Source organism: Nanorana parkeri, unplaced genomic scaffold (genome assembly GCF_000935625.1).
Source record: "Nanorana parkeri isolate BGI_ZX_2015 unplaced genomic scaffold, ASM93562v1 scaffold616, whole genome shotgun sequence".
In the NCBI taxonomy this organism is placed as follows: Eukaryota; Metazoa; Chordata; class Amphibia; order Anura; family Dicroglossidae; genus Nanorana; species Nanorana parkeri.
Genome location: NW_017306884.1, coordinates 807674 through 819452, shown reverse-complemented (window position 1 = coordinate 819452; position 11779 = coordinate 807674). Strand labels below are relative to the sequence as shown.

At 42.1% G+C, this 11779-nt stretch overlaps 1 protein-coding gene across 2 annotated transcripts in view; it reads left to right on the top strand.

Moving 5' to 3' along the window:
* Positions 1-6876: 6876 nt before the first annotated feature.
* The window catches only part of EEPD1 (endonuclease/exonuclease/phosphatase family domain containing 1), a 121580-nt gene continuing 116677 nt past the window's right edge, over positions 6877-11779 (top strand). The window contains exon 1 of one of the 2 annotated variants that reach the window (XM_018562959.1): positions 6877-6894. The gene's annotated coding sequence lies outside the window, so the exon portion shown is untranslated. Of the gene's footprint in view, positions 6895-9767; positions 9775-11779 lie in introns of those variants that run through there. The other variant, XM_018562957.1, reaches the window with a different exon arrangement.

Genomic DNA, 11779 nt, shown 5'->3' with positions numbered 1-11779 from the left:
CCCACCCCCCTCCTCCATCCATTCCTCCAGTCAGAAACAGAGCAAGTGAGGGGGGAATCCCTTGGGGGAGCGGTGACTGACAGTCACCTCTGTCTGCAGGGAGAGGATTTGGAAATCGGCTGTATGTGTTCGTTGACTTCCCGATCAACAGAGCCGACCTGTGACAGCTTTAGTGTGACAGGTCAGCTTGACTCATGGGGATGAGTGTTTTTCACCCACCCGATAATTCTCCTTTAACTTAAAAATTGTGTGCAGGATAACTAACAATTATGCTGTAATATAAAATAGTGTGATGGTCAATATTAGTGTTACAACACTTGATTTTTTAGTTTTTGCTGATTAGACTCCCTAATGGATGGTGGAAGGAGTGGGAGAGCTTACAATTTACAGTGAGGCCCTGAGATACTGAAAAAGACTGGTGAGCAGAGCAGTTAGCTGCAAAACTAATAGTAAAGGTTCACTCCCTGCACTGATGCCCTCTCTTCCTAGACACCTTCTCTTTACATCACTGAACCCTAGTAATACACTGACTGCACAAAAAGCTTTCTTGCTGCCTGTCCCCAATTTAGACATACTTTATGTAAAATTCAATCACAGTAAGGAGATGGCTGGGGGGCCCCCCATCAAAAAATTTCTGTGGGGCCCCATGATTTGTAGTTACACCACAGGCAGCCACCATGACATAATGTATAACATATACATTAAATGATCAACATTTAAGTTGATTGATAAGATGGACTTCCATTCAATGAGCACAACACAATTTTTAGAATACAATGAGAGAGGTAACACCATTTTAAACAGACAATTATATCAGATAAAGTTTGAAGAATTTATTATTGTCTGGGTAGGAAGACTTTGGGGGTTATTCACAAAGCTGCCAAAGGCTAAGCCGAAGTGCAGAAGGAGCACTTTCGGCTAAGCCGAACCTCCGGCAGCTCACTCGCTGCCGTTCGCCCCTATTCTCATAGGGGCCGAACAGCAGTAAGTGAATAGCTCAATGCCGCCGAGTGGCATTCGGCTCGGCTTTCCCTGAGATCTCGTGAGATTACAGATGAGATTTCCCAGCAATGCTCTGCTGATGACAAGGCAATCCCAGTGTGCATTGCTTTGGCAAACTGAAGTAATTTGCCTTTCAAAATCATCACAGCATTTTACATCTGACATGTCTATGTTATTAAAAATTATCATACATGGAGGGATGCATTGATAGAATTAGATTTTTGATTGTAAACGTCTACTTTAAGCAGAAATGTGCATTTAACTAAATAATCTGTCTGTGGACTATTTTATTGGTAGAGGGCTACGGTAGTTTATCTCAATATTGTGATTGGTTAAAACATTTTTAACATTTGATTGCAGGTGATGAAACGTGAAGCTTTTTTGTGACAGACTGTTAATTGCATTCTATTTTAAACTGCAGACAGCGGTATTTGCAGCTCATCATTTTATTAGTCTGACCATGAATGTTTTTGATTCTAAAATTACCTCTCTATTCTTCTCTCTATTTATTTTTAGTTCCATGATAGCTGGCTATGTTTTTATATGAGAGATAACAAGAATGTTTGCCAGACACATTTATAACTTTGGGTGCTTTCAGTCAGCACTCATTTGCAGTTTAAAAAGAAAAGTTTATCATAGCAAATACTTTAAAGCTAAAGTTTAATCTACTTATATTCCCTGGACCCCCCATCGACATGCTAATTAGAATTTTAAATAAAACCTTCCTGTTTTCATTACATACCTTATTTTAGTCCCAGTGATCTCATCACTGCGTCTCTGCACATCCCATGCAATGCAGGCAGAGAACGTTGCAGCCTGCCACCCTCTTTCCAGCCAGAGCGTCCCAGGTTGCTAAGTGCTCTGGTCGGTGTCCCGCTGAGCTCAGTAACATCACTGGTTGGCAAACAGTGATGTCAGTGAGCTGGGCGGGATGCTGGAGAAAAGTACTGTGCACCCACCCGCAGGAAAGTCCCACCAACCCCCCTCCACCCATAACGTACATCACCTGCACCCAACTCCCCACTCCCTTCCAGAAAGTGTACCACCAGAACCCCACATCAAACCCCACACCACCCTCCGGCCTCAGGCGGTGAAAATTGTAGGGATACCCCTGTCAGTACACATGAAGCTACAAGGACACATGATTCCTGACAGGATAAAAAGGGATTTTTCGTGACTTGCAGAAAATGTACTTGCCCTTTAAAAAAAAGAACGCTGCCACACATCTATGGACTTGTTAGTTACAATATATTAAATTTTTCTTCATCAGATTAGATATACTTTAATTTTGGAAAAGGTGCTCCTAACTGCAGAGCCATTAAACACGACCTTTCAAAATGCAAAGCAATTTTCATAACTACAATAGCCAAGAACAGTCTTTCCTATCCTCCTCGTGCATTCTTTTCTCCTATATTAGTGTACTTTTATATCGGCAATCAATCCCATGTGACATTTCATACACAGGATTGCACATCGTCACCTTATATGATCCTGAAGCTTTGGTAACTGCTGTTTTCCCTCATACATTTTCAAGTGTTGCAAGAGTAGTACAGGATGACATTAACAGTTTCCACATGGCAAGGAGAATGTATCGGCAAATAAAGTTTACATGGCTGATGGAACTATTACTGTAATTTACAGCTGCTTTCCACTTAAATACCTTTTCATACACTTAGAACCATTTCACAGATATATCAACGTAGGTCACCGCAAGGACACCTAGAAAATAAGCACAAACAATTGTATATACATATATACAATATATATAGCGACTAGGCAGGTGGAGTTCTGCATGCTTCAGCAGATATATCCCAAACCAGCACGTGGAGATGGCAAAAGCCTTTTCTTGTTTGGCTGTTTAAAGTGGATATGAATAAAGGTTTCCATTTCTAAATGGTTGTTTTTGCCCGCTTATTGGCGTACTGTCCACCCGGACCATGGCACAACTCAGGTCTGTATGTTTTGCGTTTTGTCCATTTTGTTTCGGTACATAGGAAGTAGGGATGCACCGATACCACTTTTTTGGGTCTGAGTACGAGTACCGATACTTTTTTTTTTGTACTCGCCGATACCAATTACCAATACTTTTTCTTAAAGGGGCAGATATAACTTTTTTTTATGCCATTCTGTGCCCAGGCCACACCTGTAGTGTGGCACAGTCATATCTAATTTTATGAAATATTGCATATCAATATTCTATATTTAACCTTCAAGTCAGCATGTGGACCTCTAGGCTCTCTTTAACATGTTAACCTCTCTGTTTTGGTCCGCTGACCTCTTGTTTGCATAACATACTGACATATAAATAAACAACTGAGTTAGTCAAAGACGGGATCTCCCTTTCTCCCCCTTCCCTGCCTGCTTCTATAGCCTTTCTGGCATAACAAAGCCCATCTTCCGAAATATTCCAAATTCTGCATCGTGCCATCATTCCTGCACACTGGCATCTCTATTCAGAGACAAGTTAAGGAAGAATGGGGCTCTAGGCAAGGTAGCAACTTTGGCCACCTCCATCTCTTAGACTTACATAGTTAAGGAATATAATAGGCACCGAGAAGAAACTTCTCAATTTGTATTATCTGTAATGACATGACCCCCAAATAGGCACCAACTGCCTGCAAGTGCATCCTCCCTTGTGGTGGACAGTTGCACAGCTTTGACCAATTGCACTACCCCTTTGTTTTACTGCAGGAGAATTATGTTTCTCACTGGGCTCTCTATACACCCACAAGGCCCTGTCTCTTGCCTAGAGTGCCTTGTGAATGATATAGCTTTAAAAGGACTCATTCATTTTAACTTATGGAGTGCTGGTGACCTATTTTCTTCAATCTGATATAGCTCTCTCACTATTCACTGCAGCATGTCAGCCTACTTTCCACTGAAGAGAATGTAGCCTGCATCACAAGTTGTATGATGCAGAATTGTGTAAGTTTCAATGTGAGGGATGCTGGGCAACCTCTGTGGAGCAGGGCCATATTATTCATCACAAAACTGCTGTTTGGGGGTGGGTTACACTAGTAATCAGTACACTAAAATTCTGTCCCTGAGGTCATGAATGCCCATGACACAACCCTCAAGGACCCCTCTGTACAATTATATTACTCTTCACCCTCTTAAAAAAGATACACTAATACAATGACTGTCTTAAACCTGTGCTGACCAACAAAATAGGTATACTATCCTATTGTGGGGGTTCATGCTACTGACAAGTGTGTGTTGTCAGCATGGAGTCACAGGGGGGACCCATGCGACCATGTTAACTGCATCCCTTACGCTACCACCGCACTTTATTTTCAATGTTGACTGCCCAGGACATTTTATATTTAGAGAATCTGCCATAAATTAATAATATTCTATTTTTAGGGTAAAATGTTTGAAATCTTTTTTTTTTTAATTCAGCATGTCAGGAACACAAGAATGTAACTGTAAACTGTAAATCATAACTGAAAAATCAATGTTTAAAATGTAATGCCTTCCGTTGCTAAAAATAAAATGAAAGGAACTCGCTCATAAAAAATTCACTGTGTATTCTGCATTACCCAGAAAGGACCTAATTTATGTCTCCGAATTATCAATTTAAACAAACAGTCAGCAATTTCAACATATTTAGGAAAAAGTTCATGCAGATAGACAATATTTGCAGAGGAAAGAAAACGCTGTGGAATACATTTACCAATCCATCCAGTTCAAAACACTCTTTGATCTATATTATTATAATGTAATATATGCAATATGCTACAAAACAGAAGTAGGCTAAGAACTGTTTCCATTAAGGGAACTATAAGAGTATATTTATCATGGATTTGACAGCAAATTCACTCAACATTCTCTCATTTTTCAATCAAGTTATGATTTTTTCACATTCACTCTTTTCATCACTGTGGCTTTCGCTTGTTTTCAAACAAGATCAATAAATTGCATTAAACTTGATTTGACCATCAGAAGGGACATTAAACAAGATCCCCCCCTGTGCATATATCATCAAACAAGATTTGCCCAATGTGTATGTTTTTCAATGGGAAAGTTATTTACTGTACTATTTAACCAATTTCCCACTTTTTTTTTAATATAGATGCATTTTAAAAGTTGTCTATTTTTCACCTTGCACAATATTCAAACGATTCACTGATTTGGAGTGTGGAAAGTTTATTTTAACGTGTTGCTTTGCTTTGGCGCTATGGATTTTTAAACTGTAAAATGCTTTTTTTTTCTAGAGTCAAGCAGGCCAGTACACCAAGCATGCAGACTGATATCCCCGTAGCAGAACAGCAGTGTGCAGCCCCTCTGCAATGAAGACACTAACTTACATGCCCTTCAGGATTGGGGAGGGAATGCTTTGAGAGGTGTTCCCCCAAAAGATGTGGAACACTCGAAAACACCCTAATCCAGTGCTGATGGGTACAGTGCTCTTTGGCCCCTGTAGTGCCCAGGACGGGGTGCCTGTAGGGGGGTGACTTATGTTTCACCTACTTGCCCCCAGTGAGGCAAAAAGCACTATAGGCATTAAGAAATAGTTTAATATTTCAATTGTAACTAATATTTACCTCTTCAGGGTCCAGAGATGTCCAAATATATCGTGCAGCATCTTTCCAGTGTCAGAAAGGTCAGAGTAAAACAGAGCACAGACCCCCTTCTATACTGCTCAAATACTGTTTGGGCAATGACACTGGCAGAGATTTAAGTGCCCAGGGAATTCTAGAGAAGGGATTCCCTATTGACATTAATGCCCATATTTGGCATTAGGCCAAGGCTCTATTTAGTTTCTTTTGCTCTTTCCACCCTGTGTTAAAAAACACCTGTTGTTTCCAGAGTTCAATGGCACAAGGTGAAGTTTACGCACACAGGATGAAATGGCTTATGGCAATGACTTATCCCTTATCTGATAGCTCAGTCCAAAGTACCAGTAAGCGATATCTGTGTCTGAGCAAAGATGATTACTGCTGTGCTGTCCTTTCAGCTAACCCAGTGCTCTGGATCCTGTGTTAAAAGCTTATTTGTAAAACCAAAGTTTTATCTATATGTATATTATATATACATTTTTTAAATATAAAGCAACAGTAAAAAAAAAAAAGCATAAATAGTAGCATTCAATAGTTTCCCTTTAAAGAAGAATTCCAAAAATTGTTCCCAGACTGTGGCATGTATTAATGTGTTGCGTAAAGTAGAAAAGGTTTTGAGGGCTACAGCGCCAGTCACATAAGTTACCTATATGCCCTGCTGGTTGCTAAGGGAGAGAACTGCAAAGTGAAGGGGGAACTGAGAATTCTGCTGGGCTTCTGCTGTGAAGGGGGGAACTCTGATGTGAGTGGGGATTCTGATATGAATGGGTGGCTCCTGATGTGAATAGTATATGAAGGAGGGGCTTGTGATGTGAAGTAAATGGGGTTCCATGTAAAATCCATACCAGAGCCCTATCTCCCTATCTGGGAAAAGATAAGGGTCTGTTATAGACTCTGGAGGGGCCATACCTTATTTTTTACATTTACCTTTTACTTTACAGACTGGGGTGCCTCAAACTTTTGCATACTTTTAAACGGTGCCATAAGAAAAAAAAAACGGTGAGAAACTTTGGAGATGTGTCACAAATGTGCCAGGTATGTTAGCAAGCAGAAAAACTCACAATTTGAACAATGTAGTACTGCTGCTAATGTTAGATTATTTAGATTATTCATAGCTTTGCCTCATCAGAAGTGAAAGATTTAAGAAAACATTTTTGTTAAAGCCCTACTCCACATTTGGATCATACCTCCTAATTCTGAAGAGCCCCCAACTACTTTTTTTTTTTAAACATTTATTCATCCATTCTTTTCTGCAGTCTGGTCAGCTATGTCAGTTGGCCTTCCGCTTCCTTGGTGGTGGTGGTGGTGGTGGTGGTGGTTGTGGTTGTGTGTGGTCTAGGAGTAAGCACCATGCTGCCCAGGAGTACTGTGATGCACCCTCAGAAGGCAAGTACATGATGGCTCAGGCTCATAAGAAGTGGATTGGATGATGCTATTAGAGTTGGGCTTCAAATTTTAGACCATGTTCCAGGAAAACAGAATAGGCAAAAACAATAGAATGTGAAATTTGTATATGCTACCAACTGACTAATTTTTATACAAACCTAAACGATGACAAACAAAATTTATATGAAATCACTTAAATGTTCAGTAGCTATATTCTGAAAAAGAATACGTTCCCTTTTTCTATCAACGGTTTTAACAGCTACACAGCTACCTATCATTGGAGTCATTTTGATGCTGGAAAGCTTTCAGAGTGAGAGATTAGCATCATTTTTCCTTTCCTAGGATTTGAGATACATGTGGCTTTAGAGCCATTATCTGTTATATAATCAACATACATTTGTGTTTGCGTGGGGAGGGCCATGCTGAGAACGCTGGCCAGAGGTAAGAAGTGATAGTGAGCTAAATGATGGATATGAAGTCAATCATCATTCATATGGAAACTTCATGGAGTAATTTGGAATACTGCCAAACACATCAGCATGTCATATAAATGGTGCAGATTTTGTCTATTGCATGGTCTAAACAACACAGAAGCTAATGGGGCATGACTGCTGAGTAATATAAACTAATGAACACACGCAGTAAAAGTTGCAAAGTGCTTTACGGCTCATGGGGTAACAAGATGATTGAGATAAATGAACAGGAACTAACACAAGAAAAAATCAGAATGAAAATTGAAGAACAGTGTATTATAGGCAGTCACAGTAGTGACTGCCACTTTGTAATGCCAGGAGGTATACCATTGCTGTACACTTATAATGCACCAAAGGGCCCATTACTGTTTATGCTCACAATTGCATTCATGCATCAAATTGATAAACCATACAAAATGTCTAGACCTCAAAATCCAGTTGTCTTAGTGCTTAGCTTTACTTTGTGTGGTGTTAATGCCTCTGGCCTGTAGCTGTAACTATGATACAACTTTCACCGCATTAAATAACATCTTTGTGCCAAAAGTACCACAGACAATTTATTGCAGCTTTGGGAGAATTGGTTGCAATCTATGAGTTTGGTGCTCTAACAGATGAAATGATAAGAGACCTTGAGAAAGCACCTTACACAACTTGCACTTAAGAGTCACCAAAGAATTGTAAGAACAAAGCAAAGACTGTGTGAACTATACTGGTGACCAAACATGGATGCCCAAGTACTAACTGCCATTCAATCTTGTGTTACTTGTCAAAGTCATGACAAATCTGCTATCAAACACTCTCTATTACTCCAGCCAGTGCCTTTACCTAATTCTGCTTTGGAGAAGCTTGCTATTGATATTGTAGGACCTTTCACAGGGGCAACGCTGGACTGCCAATTTGCTTTAACATTATGAGGGTTATTCACAAAGCTGCCGAAGCATCTAGCCGTAGCTTTTGCCCCAGGACCCCTTCGGTTCACTAGAACCGAAGGGCTGCTGTACAGGCTATTCACTATAGCCCATACAGCTCCCATAAGTTGGCCGAGCGGCTCAGTCGAGCCGAAGGCATATGCTTCAGCTCGACTGAGCTGAGGTGAAAGCCGAAACCGGCCGACAGCCTGCTTCTGACAGCTGGGCGGAGCCAGCCGTCATCTCACGGCTGGCTTCGGCCACTTGCAGAGACAGATCAGCGTCCCCTGGTTACCAGGTAACCAGGGACGCTGATCTGTCATTACGATGAGAGCTTAGCATGAGAGCATCTGAGAGCTGAGCATGTTCAGCCCACCCGAAGCAAGCCGATGTACAGCTGATTTCAGCCGATATACGGCTGAAATCAGATGTACAAGCCTGAAGTGAAGAGCCGAACAGAGTTTGGCTCACTTCACTTCGGGTCGGTTATTCACAAGGCTGCCTTCGGCAGTTTTGTGAATAACCCCCCTAATTGATTATTACAGCAAATGGCCAAAAATATTTTTCCCAAATATAACATGTGCTACTATAACTACATTTCCATATAGTCTTCTGTAGGGAAGGAATTCCAAAGGATTTAGTGTCTAACAATGGACCAGAATTTGCTTTGTGTGAGTTGAATCCTTCCTGATAGAGAGAAATATTGCGCATAGGAAATCCTCATTATTACCCCAAGCAAATGGAGGGATTTACTACATTGTTCTTACAAGTGTCAAGAAGGATTAAACATACATCTACACAAACATCACCAGCTGAACTACTACATGGCAGACAAATGCGCATTAAACTACATGTTGCAGACATACAACTCCCACATAAGCCTGTGACTATGAAACCAGTTGCTAAGACTGTTCAAGAAGGCAAATAAAATCTTAATCCTCGCAGTTAGTCTACCCACTATTAAACTATTAAACACTTTATAACTACTCTGCCTCCCAGACTACAGGACACAACATTCTGTATATCCACATCGGCTTACGTAAACTGGTGGACAGGGCCCTGAAATAAATAATAGTGGGTTCCATAAGTAATCAAGCCCAGAACTTTCAAGTGGGTAATTTATAGTGTCTACTTTGTGAACATATATTATCATGTATGTCTTGATACATACAGCATATACCATTGGGTAACACAGAAAGCAGAACTATTGAAGCAAAACCAGTTCCTCTGCCCTGAATAGACAGAAATGAACACATGCAAAAGTTGAATCTCCACATACTGGATAGAGTGGGGAAGATTTAGGGCCATATCACACTAGCAACCTTGTAGCTGAGATTTGTAAAAGCTACAAATCCCTGTTTATTTTCTCATTAACGCCATGAGGGTCTATTCTCACTTGTACAGTACCACAACTCACAGCAACGCACATGTTCTATGTGTGGTGTGGTGTGCTGTGGTATCCTTCATTGCGAATGACATCCCAACATTGTACGGTAGACAGTGCTGCCTATAGGTGGGTCAGGGCCGTCTTTAACGCAGGGCAAAAGGGGCAGTTGCCCAGGGCCCAATCATTGTTGTGGGGCCCAAAGCAGCTGCACCTTCAGCTCACATAAGATAAACACATGCAGGGCTGGCAGCCTCACCTGTATATGCAATGGGGCTTGCACCAGCCCTGCCCCTGTCTGTGTACACAGCATCGGTGCTCTACAGACAGGAGGCTACATACAGCAGCATAGACGTGGCTCTGGGCTCCGCCCACTATAAACTTGGCCCCGCCTCCTGCTCTCCGTACTCTGCTCTCCTGTGTTGTCTGGGGCCCTGCTGGGAGCCCACACCGTGCCCTGAGATGTCACCCCCACTGTGTCCCCTCCTGCCTCCCCTCTCTGGACCTTCACACCAAGTAAGTGCCCAAATATGCCACAGTTTATGTATGCAACAGATATATATATACCGTGTGCAACATATACATATGCAGAGTAGGTTCCTGACATTGCTTCTCTAGTTCAATCTATGCTGCTGAAGCTGGATTCAGAGTTTTTAAAGAAAATGTAATTATCAAGTTCTATGTATGGCTGCAGCAAAGCTTCCTGTACTCTCAATACTAGGGATGCACCTATAGATAATATTACAAACAGGATCTGTGCTATGGAACAACAAACCCCTAAGCTGCCAAGCTAAAAAACGTGAATTATAAACATGCCCTGCGCAATAGAGATCATCTACATGTGCAATCTAATGATAATCTACATGTGAAGTAAATGCAGAAATATATAAATACGCAGAATCACCCTATGGTGAATAAATACATATTAGGTATTTTTTCACTATATATTGTATTTATTCACCATAGGGTGATTCTGCATACTTACATATTTATTTCACATGTAGATTATTATTAGATTGCATGTGTTGTTGGTCTATAAAATGCATTGCACGTTTATAATTCACTAGGGATGCTATTGCACCGATACCGATACCTGCACAGCCCGTCTGAGACCCCGTACATAGTCCTCCTGAGACTCTGCACAGCTTCCCACCAGGATATTGAATATCCTGTCTCTCTCCTGGCTCTCTCTCCTGGCTGTCTCTCATTGCTCTTTCTCCTGGCTGTCTCTCACTCTATCCCCTGGCTGTCGCTCCTGCCTCTCTCTCCTCTCGGTCTCTCCTCTTTCTCTCCTGTCTGCCTCTCCTCGCTCTCTCTCCTAACTGTCTCTCTTTGCTCTCTCCCCTAGCTCTCTCTCCTGGCTGCCTCTCCTCTTCTTCTCTCTCTCCCGTCTGTCTCTTCTCGCTCTCTCTCCTGGCTGTCTTTCTTCAATCTTTCTCCTGGCTGTCTCTCACTCTATCCCCTGGCTGTCGCTCCTGCCTCTCTCTCCTCTCGGTCTCTCCTCTTTCTCTCCTGTCTGCCTCTCCTCGCTCTCTCTCCTAACTGTCTCTCTTTGCTCTCTCCCCTGGCTGTCTCTCCTCGCTCTCTCTCTCCTAGCTGTCCTCCGTGGATGTCTCTTCTCTCTCAATCCTTGCTGTCTCTTTTCTCTCTCTCTCCTAGCTGTCTCTCCTCTCTCTCTCTCCTGGCTGTCTCTCCTCTCTATTCTGGCTCTCTCACCTCATTTTCTTCTCTCTCCCCGCTCTCTCCCCTGGCTGTCTCTCCTCGCTCTCTCTCTCCTAGCTGTCCTCCGTGGATGTCTCTTCTCTCTCAATCCTTGCTGTCTCTTTTCTCTCTCTCTCCTAGCTGTCTCTCCTCACTCTCTCTCCTGGCTGTCTCTCCTCTCTATTCTGGCTCTCTCACCTCATTTTCTTCTCTCTCCCCGCTCTCTCCCCTGGCTGTCTCTCCTCGTTCTCTCCCATGTCTGTCTCTCCTCCCTCTCTCCTCGTTCTCTCTTGTTTATTCTAAAAAAAGTTGCACTGGGGTGTTAGACTGTTCGGGATTCGCTTGAAGAAAAGGCAGCAACCCTTG